The sequence below is a fragment of the Strix aluco genome, chromosome 8, assembly GCF_031877795.1.
Source record: "Strix aluco isolate bStrAlu1 chromosome 8, bStrAlu1.hap1, whole genome shotgun sequence".
Taxonomy (NCBI): domain Eukaryota; kingdom Metazoa; phylum Chordata; class Aves; order Strigiformes; family Strigidae; genus Strix; species Strix aluco.
The window spans coordinates 17,708,654-17,724,027 of NC_133938.1; positions in this window are offsets into that span (position 1 = coordinate 17,708,654).

Below are 15,374 nucleotides of genomic sequence, written 5' to 3' on the forward strand. Positions count from 1 at the left end.
AACATTAGCACACTCTATGTCGACTGTAGAGACACACCATGGACCAGTGCAAGATTAATGAAGGCAGGTACGCATGCTGATTAGAATGTGGCAGTTTAATAAACTCTTCTAACATTAAATTATTTAATGCATTCATGCTCATGTAGGCTATTCGATGGTCAGCTTGACCACCTATGTGTTAATATTGGGAATTGAAATGCAGAGGATGGAAGAAATATAGCAGTGGATGAGGTAATTAGCTCTCATGTCTGATAAATGGGGCAATACCTATGTGTATACATGTTTTAGCACATCACAAATGGTGCTTTCATTAACTGGAATCTCTTGCTGAAAATTTTCTGAACATTTAGTTTGATTTTGATCCCATAAACAATTCAGCTAACTACTATAGCCAGTGTCTGTTTAATATTTGAAGCAAATTTAAAGCGAGCTATAGTGATAAAATACATTGTTAAAATATAACACAAAAATTATCCTTGAAGCTTCAAAAGTCATTTGGATGTTCTTCCAGTGTACTGCTTTGAAACAAAGATAATGTTTAATAAACTGCCTGAAAAGTTACTTGCTGTGGGCTAATACTTATTTTATCTTGTGTATTCCTCTCTTCTGGGTCACTAGCAAGTGGTTGTTAACTTTACAGGAAACTTGTTGAAGTTTGAGGAAGATGTCAAGCCAAACAGTTGCTCTTCAAACCAGTACAGCATCATCTAAGTGTGCACTTTATTTATACATTGAGTTGCATTCTAGGGTGGTGAGACACTGGCACAGGTTGCCCAGAGAAGCTGTGGCTGCCCCCTCCCTGGCAGTGTTCAAGGCCAGGTTGGACAGGGCTTTGAGCAACCTGGTCTAGTGGAAGGTGTCCCTGCCCATGGCAGGGGGGTTGGAACTAGATGATCTTTAAGGTCCCTTCCAACCCAAACCATTCTGTGGTTCTGATTCTATGATCTTGTTATGGGGCAACACAAGTCCTGTGTCATATACTGTATCAATTCACATTAAAAGCAACATAAAACAAAGTCAGTGTTTTGATGTAACATGGTGTGTCACATAATTTGATGCAGTGCATTTTGTCTTCAGTGGCATTGAAAACACGACAGTGGGAGAGCTGAGGACTAGCCTGGTAGTCCTTCTGCCCAACCTTTTTTGCTGGCATTTGAATCTCTTTTTAGATCATTTAGCAAATCTAAATAAATGACGGGAATGGCTGATGGGCTTCAGTTCAACACTATGTCCAGCTTCAAAATCTTTAACAAAATATAACCTTGCTAAAGCACTTTGGTGAATGAGCACTTTACTTATTGACTGTGGTCTCTGTCCATTCATTTACAGTAAGCCACTCATTTCAAATAGCTTTTGTAACATTTTAAAGATTAGGATGATATAAAATGAATAGCTTTAGTAGTGATCAGACATGTAAGTGCATATTACTAGAATTTAATTAGCCAAGCTATTACGTCATTGCCAATAGTACAATGTGACAATATTGATGAAAACACCCCATCACTCCAGGCCGAATCTTACCGAAACATAGGTCTGTTAGACAGGATTGGGGTGGAAACTGCCTTTCCTAATAAAGTTTGGGTGCTATCACCACAAAAGATCTTAAAAAAATTAAATCAGGTGTATCGAAGGTGTATGCGGGACAGAAAGAGATACACAAAATGCAGGTAGCATTTAAAGGCAAAAAAAGTAGGACATTGTCAGGAAAAAGTGGATGCCTGATGTTGGCCTGCTCATGCTTACTTGAGACAACTGAAAGATTCATAGCACAGCTCAAAAAAAAAAAAAAAAAAAGACAGAGTCCAGAAAATGATCTAAAAGAATGTTTTTGCTGAATCTTGCTTGAAAGCATGATGGAGGCGTGTAAGCAATGAGAAGAAAGCGAGTCTCAGTTTGTGTAAGCTAAGAGAAGCCTAGAGAGTTGTCCTGGTAATGCTGCTACATGGGGTTTGGTGATGTGGACAGAGGAACTGTTTTGGGCTGGCTGATGCAAGTACAACAGGATTTTATCACCAAACAAGATTACTTCACAGGATTACCGATCTCAATTTCTTCCGTAATTGGAGCTATCCAAAATTTATATCTGCCTTCTTGGATCAACTAGAGTAATATCATTTTTCATCTGCAATAGCTCCTTAAAAATATAATACTAAGTAAAATTAGAAAAAATATGTCCCACCCTTCATTGTAAGGGAAACAGACTTCATTAATTTCCTTTCCCCACCTTGCAATACAACATTTAATATAAAAATCTGCCTTTTCTGACTTGGATCTCAAGTGTTCACACTGGATTTCATCTGGTTTCACTGCATTTCCCATGCTGTCCCTTCGGGCAGTGTCTGCTCCTTAAGACTGGTGCTCTGCTGCATGCCAAAGTCTCTCACATTATGGTTAGAAATGACTGCTAATCATCAGGTACAGGCAAGAAGGCTCACAGTGAAAGAACAGCATAAAGATCCATTCCAAATCAGAGATAGGAAATAAATTGTTTGGGAGAACATAATCAAGTAGAAAAGCACCAATAAAAGTAAAGAAAAGGAAAGCAGAAGTGGGAAGAGACAAAGATAATGTGAAAGCAACATTAAGAAAAGAAGATGGAGGCAAAGTCATAAAAACAGGATGTACATGCTTGCAGCTTGGTTTAATCCCTAACTGTAGCTCCTGAGCACTTGTTGGAATAAACAATTGTATGACACGGCAAAGAGGAATTCCCAGGCAGTGGAAGATGCCATGTCAATTAAAGGGAACCTTCCCCAAAAATCCTTTCAAAAAGGCTATCTCAACATTAAGCAAGATCTGTGGGTGTGGGTAGATCATGTACCCCCACATCTGTGAGGCCATGTGTCACATGATGTATGGAAGAGCATCCTGAAGCTTGATCACTTGTCCTGCATTGACAGATCTGAAGATAAGGACAGACGATTTAATATATGGCAGGATTAACAGAAGGCATTGCCAGATGAACTGCCTACATCTTCCTAAGCGGCTTCCTTTAGCTTGCAAAGGCTTTGACAGTTTGCACTCAATGCAGATTTCTATAACAGAACTGAAAGGTGTGTAGTATTGTACTCTCTGACAAGCCTAGGATCCTGAATATCATAAAGACACAAGAACTGCATTGCATTAGGTAATTTTCTGAAGTTGCTGTACTTACGCTTGTGCTTGTCTAATCCTCTCTTCTCTCTTTTCTGTAATCTCTCCAAGTCCCCCTCCAATGCCCTTCCAATTACAGTTCCATGCTGCCCATCATGTCATCGGTTGGAAGATACTAGGTTTGGATTAGCACTAAATTCCCTTAAGTCTTTCAAAGTCTCCACCTGGGTATGAAGTAAGCCTGAAACTTTAATTATATCTGCCCAGCTGATACAAGTTGTTCTTTCCAGCTAGATACTTGCGTTTCAGGAGACCAGACCAGCTAGTAGTTTATATTTTCTGAGCATGGGCTAGAAACAAATTTGAAAGAAAACTCCCTGAACAAATTGGCTAATGCAGTATGATATTTTTAGTCTTGAACTGTGGTGGTTTTCTTAAGCAGATGACATATTTTTCACAAGCAGTTGACGAACAAACAGCTTTCAACATGAATGATGTTGGAGTCCGCTTACTGTAAATGACCAGTGAAATCAAACAGATCGTGTTTTCAGTGAAGTTGCCAAAATTCTTACATCTACAAATATACAGATTAGCTAAGCCCTACTGAAAGGGAGCCAGGGGCAGTTGAGTGAGATCAAGCCTTGCCTTGCTCCAGATGCACACCTATGGCCACTCTGCATGTACTGCTGAGGAACATAAGCCAGCGAGTATCATGTTCCCATTCCCAGCCTTTCCTCAGCTGTGCTGTGCTCTACTTGCATTATTTCTGCGTGCTGCTTTGACTCAGCATAGACTTTGGAGGGATAAGACTCTCTTTTACTATTTCAGAAATCAAATACCTTTGATTTTCTGTGCTAATATCTAAAATAGTAGAGTTTTTTATTATGTATCAGGAAGACTTTATAGCCTAATCTGACTTCATTATCAGTCTAACTAGAGTGTTTTTAATAACAATCCAACTGCACGAATCAGTAAAGTCAAATACAAAATCCAAAATGTAACTGCATTGCAGTGTCTTAACACAACTAAGCCCAAGAAATACAGTCTGATATATTTCTTTCCTAATTTCCTTTAAAATCCACACAGGGACATGAGGATATAAATGAAATTTTGGTTTGCTTTGTTTAATCCTGCCTCTCATGTCTATTTAAGTGCAACTACCTGGATCAGATGGATAGGTAATTTGCCTCCTAACAGCTCATGCCTTTGCTTTATTAATCTGGTTATCTTTAAGAGCAGGTTTTCCAGGTCAAGACCCTGAGGGGAGCCACTTAAAAAGAATACTCTTTGTTGGCATACAAATGACTATGTGCAGACACCTTTTCCCATTTACCCTGAGAGAACATAAGGTTTGGTTAGGAAACATCAGCTGTGCCACTACCTGAAAAGTACTCACTCCCATTCCACCCCACAGCTGCCATCAGCAAAGGATGGAGGTTCATGAGGATGTCTCTGCTCCAGGGACAGAAGATGACTCTTGGATTCAACTTGCTTCTCCAGAGTATGTAGCCACAAATCTTGTGCGTGTAGAAGCATTTTCCGATGCAAATAAAATACATAAGGTCCTGCTACAGACTAAGAGCAGTTAGGAAAAAAATGACAATAATTTTATCTTGTTTCTTCCTTTCTTAGGGATGCTGGGTGCACAGCTAATACAGCCCAGACTTACCATGATTCTTAAAAGTAGTTTTTCTATCACAAGATTTTGAGAAGTACTATAAATAGCCCCTAGTAAGCACTTTGTAAAGAGTACCTAGTGCACTTTATATATTTAGACTTGTACAAATATCCAGTGCAATGTGGAGGGATTAGGCCAGAGAGCTACCATTAGCAATAATGGCTGTTCCACCCCTGAATTCCTGGGTGTGACACTGAAAATTACTCCCAAGTATCAATTTAACTGATTTTTTTTTTTTTTTTTTTGCTTTTGATTTCAGTTTTTTCAAAGGCTCCTTCAGAACCCCACTAGATTAAAGAGGCGCTGCTGTTGCAAAGTCAAGAAATGTTAAGGAATGTAAGAAGTAAGGTGGCTCATTGTGGCTGCAATTAAGGTAGCACTAACACTCATATAATCTTAATTCATCCTCCTTAAATTCATGATTTACAATGTGGTTTTTACATTATATGATTACATTATTATTATTTCCCACAGGAAATATTCACTTCAGTTGGTCTCCTAGGTAGATGATGCTCAACAAATGAGCAGGACAGGTATTCAACAACTCTGTTATCCTCACTGTTCAGAGAGTCGTCCCCCATATTTCTCAGTGCACACTCTCTTCAAACTGTATTTTACAGAACAAAGAATTTTCATTTACTTGTGGGACAGTCTATTACCCTCCATGGTATAGTATCTGAATATTTCTCAAACATTAATGAATTTATTTTCATAGCATCCCTTTGGTTCATTTAATTGTAAACCATTTTACAAGTGGGAAGCTGAGGCACAGAGCTAATAAGGTTAAAGTTATCTGCTCATCTTGGGTTCTTCTGAGATGCCTAACGCTGTTTCTCCTTACTATTAAGCACTGTGCAACACTGAATTTGTTCAAGTGTACTTCCTATTGACCTATTCTAGTTATGAAGCACTTCACTAAATCAGAGCATACCTCTGTGGGGTAATGAAACCACACTTCTGGGTCAGCTGACACAAGTGTAATACTGTTGCCATTGGCAGCAGCAAGGGTTGGGTTTAAATTTATGGGAATTACAACAAAAACTCAAGCCATCATAATGAACCTAGAGATAATTACACTAAGTTTTCTGGTGCTTAAACCAGAAACCCAATTTCCCCACTTGCAAAGCAGCAGTTTAACAACCCATATTTTCATTAAAAGTAGAACAGAGAACTATGCCCATGTAGATAAGCAGGGAATGACTAATTTATAAAACTGTAACTTTACACCTTACACATTTTTTCTCCAGAGTTCACGTGGGGCCAGCTGGCTGCTTTCCGCTCCAGCTCGTGGTTTGAAATGACCCATTCTTCCTGGGTAGCAAGGCCTAGCTCAGGCTGGATCAAGCCAGGGGTGTGGATTGTTTCTGCCAGCTGCTCCTGCCCCAACAGCCTGGTTCCTGCCCTGCACCGCCTCTCTCCTCGGATATGGCCTGCGCTGATCCTCACCTCGTGATGGCACTTTAGCTAACTCCAAAATTTTTACCAACATCCTCTGCTGCTCCATCTCCAGGAATACTGCATGGAGGACTGACAACTAAACACACTTTCTTGGAGTCACGTTCATATGAGCACTCCAGGGCTGGGAGCTCTTGCTGTACATGAGGGTGACCATTTTCTCCCCTCCTCTCCCTGCCTACATTGGCACATACAGGCAATTAGGAGGCCCAGGCTTCTGTACACTGGATCAGGAATGGTCCTCCAGTTTCCATGATCTGTTTTAAGGACACAAATCCCTGCTAGCAGAAGTGACATTCAAACATAATAAAAGACCATGTGCAAAACCTGGCATGTCTCAGGCTGAAAACAGCCTGTGGCAGATCTGTTTCCCCTTTGCTCTTCCTCCCAGCTTCCCCTGCTTCAGGGGTTCTCAGACCAAAGAGGAGTGTGGGGTTTTCACTTTTACTGTAGACCTCAGTTACCCTGCTTTTTTACAAGATTTCTCCAGCTCAACAGACATAAGATAAGAATCCAGTTCTCCAGGACAACATTCAATTGCCAGCCTCCTTAACTGATCTGCTTTTTTCTCTCCTTGTCAAGTGGGAGTCTTTCTTGTATTTACTGTTCCTCACCCTAGTCTTATCATTTCACCCTTTTCCTAGAATTTTCTCCCAGCTCCCATATCCAGCTTACCAATTTACTGTTTCTACCTTCTTCATATTGAAATGAAGTGGGGTCCCAGGATATAGCAGAAGGGCACTGAGATAACGGGGAAGTTTATTCTCACTCTCAGTTCTGGTGTTCAGGTGCCTACATGCCCACATTTTGGTGCTGGCAGCATCACTGCAGGAAAAGCCTGCTCTGCTTCAGCAGCTCTGGGGAAGGAAGGAATATTGGTGCTCTCTAGGCATGCAATCTCCACACTCAGAGATGTAACCCAGGAGGGAGAGATTAAATCTTGCCACAGAAAAAATACAAAATAAAATTTAAAAATGAAGAATTTAGCTGCTGAACTCTTAACAACTCCCCCTGAAGCAAACAAGCAAACACTGACTGGATTTTTTTATAGCAGCTCATGACTTAGCAAAACTTTCATGCTTCCTTCATGATGACAGTGAAAGCCACATCCTGACATGCTTCTCACTGCTGCCAAGTGGCAAGTCTTTGCTCCTTCCATGGGAGCACCAGAACTTCTCAGTAACGTTAAAGTAAAGCAATGTGTTTCCCCTCATATTATTATCTGAAATAGCAGGACACTTCCAGCAAAATTCTAAAACAAAATGGAATTTTTCAATCTAATTATTTCAATTAGTAACTAAAAGGGTCTTACAATGAGTATTTGCTGTCTAGGTTGTGGCTAATACAGCAAGAGTGCCAACTGATGTGTCTTGCAAACAGATGGATGGCCCAAGAAAGATACATGTTTTTACACCTTTATGAGTCATCTGGCTGAAGAAGAAACATTTAAACTTGAATTTTATCTCCTATTACAAGCATTCACTTGTCATCAGTCCACTAAGGGGGATGATGCTATGAGAGAACATCTGTCTACACCAATTTCTTGTCCTCTTCAATCCATAATTATATATACCTGGGAAAAAGGTGTTAAACTTTGTACCACAGGCACCTCCAAGTAATTATTTCACTCTAAAATTACATTAAAAGTATTCTGCAGAGGGTGTTTGTAATTCTCTGTTTTGAAGAAGGCAATATATTTCAATAATCTTGTGTTGAAACTTTTTATTAAACTCTCTATAAATTTAAGAAAATATTTTTAAAGGTTTTTGGGTTTTTTTAATATTGAAAAATCACCTTCTTTAACAAGAAAATTCACTCTTAGCCATTCAACACCTAACATGTCAAAACGAGAAAACGAGCATGCAATGTAAGGGTAAAAGGGGGTAGCTCTCACTGTGACAGATTGCTTTCAGCAACACCATCAATAACCACAACAGAAAAGCTTCTTGAATCTACTTGCATGAGTCTTATACTTAGCTTACCAACCTTACAGCTCAGGAATTGCTTCTTCTACCGTCTATACAAAACCAAATAGAATCAGGGGATCATGCCCTCATGAGGTATCTGGACTGTATAATAGTAATAATTATAGAGCAGTATTATTAACAATCAGCCTACATTTTTCACTGTGACAGATTCAATGCACTATGGAATCCAACTTTTAATTGAAAAATAGTCAAACTATAGCATTCCTGCTTGCAAAGATAAACTTTTCATTTGTACATGGATGCAGTCTTGTCTCAGTCTAACGCAACAGCTTTGAGGAAGATTGCCCTCATCTGTCTCAACTGCTAGTTATTTGCTAAACCTTATGCTTCAAATCTCCCCAATACTAGATAGAAAACTTGAGAGAATCTCAGCCTATGTTTTCCTTAGTGTGGAATAACTGCTCCCTTCAAGCATGTTTCAAATCAGTCCAGAAGGATTTTGTTTGGACGCCAGAAATTGAAGTGGCAAAAATCAGTGTTTGAAAACTCATCTAAAATAATATGAAGTCCATATTCAGTGTTATCATTGCAGCTTGAAGTTATCATCTAGTCCTAATCCTAAATGAAAGCATCAGCCCGGGGGCAGTAATTTAAAACTTTTTAGGGTGATTCTATAGAATGGGTACATATTTGAAGTATGAGATTCAATTATCACTAATTTTATATTTAAAAGCCTGATCTGTCATGTAGAAAGGTGTTAGAAATAGTCACTACAACACATTGTTCAATGTTGTGCTTCAAAAATCCCAAACTCGGATATCAGAACTTTTGATTAGCATAGACATTAATATCTGAATATGACTTGTTCATCTATCTCCCACCAAGAGATAGCTAGAAAGATAGATGTTGGGATAGTGAATGTCATACTGTGTAGCTTAAAACACCACCTTCAACTCCTCTAGCTCTCAGTCAAGAGCTGATAAATAAAGTGCAATGTATGAAGTGTGATTCAGTTTTGAAAAAGGGAACAACATATAAAAAATACCTGCTAGGTTGTATGAAGTGACTTCTTGGGAACATTCACATCTTCCACATTAAGAGACATAGCAACCTAGACAATTATCATGGAAAGAAAATTCAGGCATAAAAAAAAAAAAAAGGTAATTCATTAAATTAGTGAAATTATAGAGATAATCTTCTGAATTTTTGCTTAATCGCCTGCCTGTAAAAGGAGGATCATAGATATACCTCCATAGTTTTCTCCCTGCAGTAAATGTCAGGTACATACTCATTTGACCTTCTCAAGTAAACTAAAAGTGAGGAAAAAAATGGGAAAAATATTCTGATTAAAAGAGAAATGTGCATCTTACCTTGCTTTCTGTGAATTTTTGATGCAGAGTGAACACAAACACCTCAAAGAATCATCCAAAGTACTGCTCAGTTAATTGCTCAAAGAATCTCTATGTATTTAAGTGGAATTAGGGCAACTGACACAGCAGTTCTTTTTGCAATAACTTTGATAGACAATAAGTGCTCCTCCAGATGTCATCCTGGAGAAAGCAGTGCACATCTATCTCGCATATTTGTCTCTGGGACAGGTGGCAATAAATTTCTACTTCTCTCCTTTAATTCTGATGGTCAGACAGGCAGACAGGCATTTATTTCACAGTGGATTCCTTTTTGTCAGCATTTCAGAATATTAGCTCTTTCACAGTCTTCCTAGAACCAAGTCTTAGTTCGAATTTCATGAACACCAGCAGTTGGTTCACATAAAGGTCAGTTTCCTAAGTTTCATCATACTCCCTTGTATTGATTCACATTAGGCCATACAGAGAAGATCCAAGCTTACTTCTGCTTCACCACAAAATCTTTTGTATGTTATACAGTGGGAAAATGTAACAAATCTGAGCTGATCAGTTTGTGAAAGCATGTTAAGGTAAACTTTGTAGAAAATTGGACCGATGCTGTGTTTACAGCTAAAATCCACTAAAGCACAAGAAAATAAATGACATTCCAACTAGACTTGCATTCCTACTAATTATCATGAATCAGGGTGGGGGAACTTCTGTTAGTACTTAATACATCATGGCCCTTTTCAAGTCCTAGACTCTTCCTGCACTAATGTTAATTTAACATTCAGAATAAAGTAAGACCTTTAATGTTTAAACAAAACAGTTAATATTTACATAGAAAAGTTATGTTTCTGATAATAACTCAGTATTAATGCACAATGAGAATTACTTTTTCAGTATTTGATACTGGGCTCTGATACTGCTAATGTCACTAAAAATGTAATTTTTAAACCACCTGAAGTAGCCTTTACAGTAACAGTCTGAATAAATTTACAATGTGCTTACAGGTTTAACTAGGATCCAGACACCAGATTTTAAATAATACAGATGTTGTCTGAGTGGAGGCTTAAAGCACAGTTACACTGAAGCCAACTCAAAGAATCCAACTCTTTAATGGAGAGTTAGTTAACTTGTGTCATATTATATTGCAATCTCCCATGTAGATATCTCTTATATGTTAATTACCAGAGCAGTAGCCAATGTAATCACTCATCACTGGTGGCCCAGTGCCAAACCTTTTTGCTATGGTTCTTGAATTTCTGCTCACCAAGTCACTGAGAAGAATCCTCGCTACTACTACCCTATCCACATTGGATACCTTTGTCTTCCAGATACTCTGTTACGAACATCTGTGCAACTACTACAGAACACTTCTGGGTGCTGATGGATATTAAAAGGGACTTGATGGAAGCAATCAGAAAATAATCAACAAGAATAAAAAGAGTCACAAAAATCCAGATAAATGCTTTAACGTAAAGAATGAGAGAAAAAATAAGATAACAGGAGTAAGAATATGCAGAAAAGAAGTGAATGGGATGACAGCAGAAAAGGATAAAATGAACATGGAGAGAGGTTAGTGAAAGAAAGACTGGATTTTGGCCTGCACTCCCCACAGCTGAATTTGGCTACTACTGAAGCCAAAAGAGGGGATTAGACCATGGTTTTTGCTATGAGGGGATAGTCAAGCCCCTGCCCGAGACTAGGAAATTTTACAAGGACCAGAAGGTGTTGAGATTCCCTTCCATACGTTAACTGAGTCTCTCTTTCTGCTGGAAAGATGCTAGGTTTCCTTGAGACATGGGGGGAAAAGAAGATACTTCCTACCACTAGAAAGCAGAAGAAAGGCACAGGAGTCTCAGTATGCAAACAGCTCCCCCAGATCACTTGCGCTTGAGATTGCTAGGAGGTGAACAATCGAAGCATATACTGTAACACTTCAAAAACCATGACAATGAAAAACATTATATCAGGTCCTATATTCTAGTGGAAAGGTACGTTTTTTCAGTTGCATACTACCTTTAAAGATATGGGTGATGTTTGTTTGTTAATACTGAACCTAAACGTAATCTCTTTTACAAATAAAAAACTCTCATGAAAAGTCTGATTCTTCTTCTCATTCAATACAGTGTATTAGCAAGCGTTAAAAAAGTATAGACTTAAAGCAGTATTGCTGATCAAATATAATATATTGCATTAGAAATAAATTCCATATTAAAATAGGGACTTTTACTACAGAATTACATTTTAAATTTTTTTTTCAAATAAATTACTGAAACTTTTGCACTATGAAAGCTCTTAGGCAAAATTAATGGTTTTGTTTTGCAAATTAATTTAGATATTAAAAAATTATATTTTCAACCAAGATCTCAGTTACTCAGATTAAATATTAACCAAAAGCTGTCTTCTGCTTAAATAGAATTTAGCCTTTGAAGTGTTTTTATTAATCTCTTCTGATGTAGGTGCTTGAAATTCTATGAAAGTGCTGCTGCTACCAGTTCTGTGCATCACTTACTGTAATTTATTTTCAGAACATAATTCTATTTATAAATGAAAATCCTATTAAAAGAAGACAAGAAAAATTAGTCCTAGACTTTGCATTGGTAGAGTAGAAACAAAATGAGCGGCCTAACCTGAAGTGACATTTACAAATTACCTGTTAATTTAAACTGGGTTGAAGGATGACAGAGTTTAGTCAGACTGACAGGAAGTACCGAAGGAATGACAGTTGGGCCTGTAGTGGCCATAAAGCTCCCATAGCAAGCACATTTATCTGCCTTCTCCAGGAAAAACTTCCCTTGTAGTAAATAATATATTTGTAAAAATATTTACTTCATGGCAGCCCAGTGAGTGAACATTTTATGGAGCTGAACACTGCCCCCCCACCCCAAATCCTTTCTTTTTTTTCTTATTTTTACTAGGGTTAAGAGCTGCTTTAAGATGGCCACCTGCCTTTAGTCACATGGTTGATTCATCACCACCCCCCTAAAGCTAAACCACATGATTTTCTTAATGAAAATGAGACAAGAAGTGACAAGGCTTGTATCCTTTAGTTGCTTCAGCATAACATTCATGCCCTGAGACCAGTTCCTTTGTTCACTAGACATTCTTTGAATGGACATGATTGCATATCAAGGCCATGCAGTGCCAAATATTTATAAAGATAATAATAGCTGCTCTCACTCCACTTATAAATAGTACTGAGAAGACTCAAAAACAAGTGCTGAGTCTTGTTATTTATTCATTTTTGAAAACCAAAATGATGTTTGAAGGAAGAGACTCAAGTGTCTTATACTTTAACATTAAACATTTTCCAAGTGGCCCAACTTTCATAAAATACTTTTATAAAATATTTAAGATATAAATGGAATATTTGGGAGTCTTAAAATCATCTAATGACAATTATTTAGGAATCTATCCCTCATGACAATCAATAAAGCAGCATATCATATAGCTGCTGTAGTTCTTTCCTGCAGGGGAGCACGACACGTGTGTGGAGAGAAACTCAGACTATAGTTAGCTAACTCAGCCCACATACAAGATGTTCTTGTGCATGTTTAATAGAAATCGCTTTAATATTTTTAAACAGCAAGCTGTATTTTGTATACACATATAAATTACTGAACATAAATTTAAAATGTTATACCTTGGTTTAGAGATCTCAAAAAGCATAAGCTTATTTCATTTGCCAGGCACCCATTGCCCAGGCAGCCATGGTCTCCCCCTCTCATCCCACCCACACTGCCTTGTGCAGTCCGCAGGTCATGTTGCAACAAAGGAACTAGTACGAATTATGGACACTCTGCTTACTCTTGGGGTACATAACCTGTGCTGATATAATGCAGCTGGGTATAATTATAAATGTATCTATCATTTCTCAAAAAAAATTTGCATAAATTCCTCTGCCCCCATGAATGTAAGTGTATTTATAAATATAAAACAAATGGTACTTGGAGATTGTCTTTATGTTCCAGAACAAAGGCATGAATTCCCCAAATCTATTTCAAAAAAATTCAGAAGTCTTTGTTTTAATGCCATTTCCAGAAACCTTGCTTTTGAAATTGACATTCAAAACACAAAAATGTCAACCATAACTACATTTGCGACACCAGACAAAGTTAAGGTTTCTGTAGGTTGCTGTGGAAGACTTGCCAGTGGGTACCATCATTTTGCAGTAGACTTTTTCAATGTAACTCACTTCTGATTTTTAATCTTAGCACAGGACCCCTGATTTTTTTCTTTTTAAAATAATGGCTTGACAGTGATGTAATTTTACACCTACTGTACAAAAGATTTTCCTTATTTAATAGTAGGGTATAAATTCTGGAAGCAGACAAAGATCTTATTATTATGGAAGAATAGTAAAATAAGACTTACGGTACCATTATTTTTGAAATTAGACATTGTACCTTAGTCAAAAGATCCAAATATAGACCATGCTCTGGTCTGTAGTATGTCACTGATGATAAATGGTCCTCAAGTTCTATTTAAAGAGTCCAAGCAGACACAATTAATATTTTTATTTCTCTCAGGAAAAAAGAAGCCCCCGCAATAGATAAAAGTTTTGAAGCTCTACTAATAGTGGGAGGAGACTACCAGAAAAGAGTAAAATAAAAAAATGAAAATTGAGTTACTATAGTTGATGTGTTATCCACAGGTTTCCTTCCTCACTAAAACTGGTAAGGGTTCACCCTAATCACAGAAAGGAGCAATGACCATTGGGAGTATTCAACTACAGAGTGAGAAAGATCTTTTCTCTGGAGATGTCCAACACTATGAGAAACATAACCCCATCTCCAGTCTGACACTATGATAGAGAGTGCTTTCATATGTCTTTGTACAACTTCCATATAATTTTGGGGAGATTGTCTTCTATTTAGATTTGGAGACAGAACTAATATACAACATTTTAATAATCCTCTCCCACACATCTTTGCCCAGAAAACTGTGTATACTTCTTTAGCCAATCACAATTATTTATCCAAGTTTATTAAGTGTTCCTGTGCTTTACAACTGATATCCTTGCCCTTATACAGTATATCAAGGACATATGATAATGATAACGATCAATGTTATTTTAACACTGCACAAAGGCCAGAATGTCAAGGCCATTTCTTCATTAGAAAAGGGGACTATTGATTATTAACTAGAGACTGGCTAGAAATGAAGAAATTAATAGGCAGATTACCTAACTACCAATTACCTGCAAAGACTTAGTCAGGTATTTGGGAAGAAAATTAATTACATGTGGTAGAGGAAGTAGACTTGTTCATCATTCAGCGCCATTATTTCAATTTGATGTATTTCAGAAAAAGGAATTTTGGGCTATACTTGCACCAAATGGAAAGAAAGAGGTTACTTTTCAGTTTGTAATGTCATGTCTACACAGGCAGACTTTCCAACCACCACATGAAAAGTTCTGTAGTCTCTCAGAACTAGTCCAATGGACTACAGCAAACAGAGCTAATATTCATTGTTCCTTGGAAGTCATTATGTGTTAGTTAGTGACTGAATAGCATAAAATACTCTACTAGAAGAGTTTAGCATCTTCCAAGTATCTGAATGCTACTCTGGCACCTCTGAAACCCCAACCATAGGGTACACACCATATGTACTTACCTCACACCACCTCTGCCCAGAGAATTTCCTTTGTGTTTCTATAATAAGAAGATCTAATTGCCTTCTACATATTCAGAAAAGGTAAAATTCACTGCTATCTGTTGGAATTTATTCTTTCAACTGCAGAAATTCATACCTTTCCCTTCTTTTTTTTTTCTTTTCTTTTTTTTTTTCATTACCTGCTTTTATTGAATTTTAGAAGAGTTAATTCTGATGCCCTGGCAGAAAAAAATAAAATAAGAGCTACAAGAC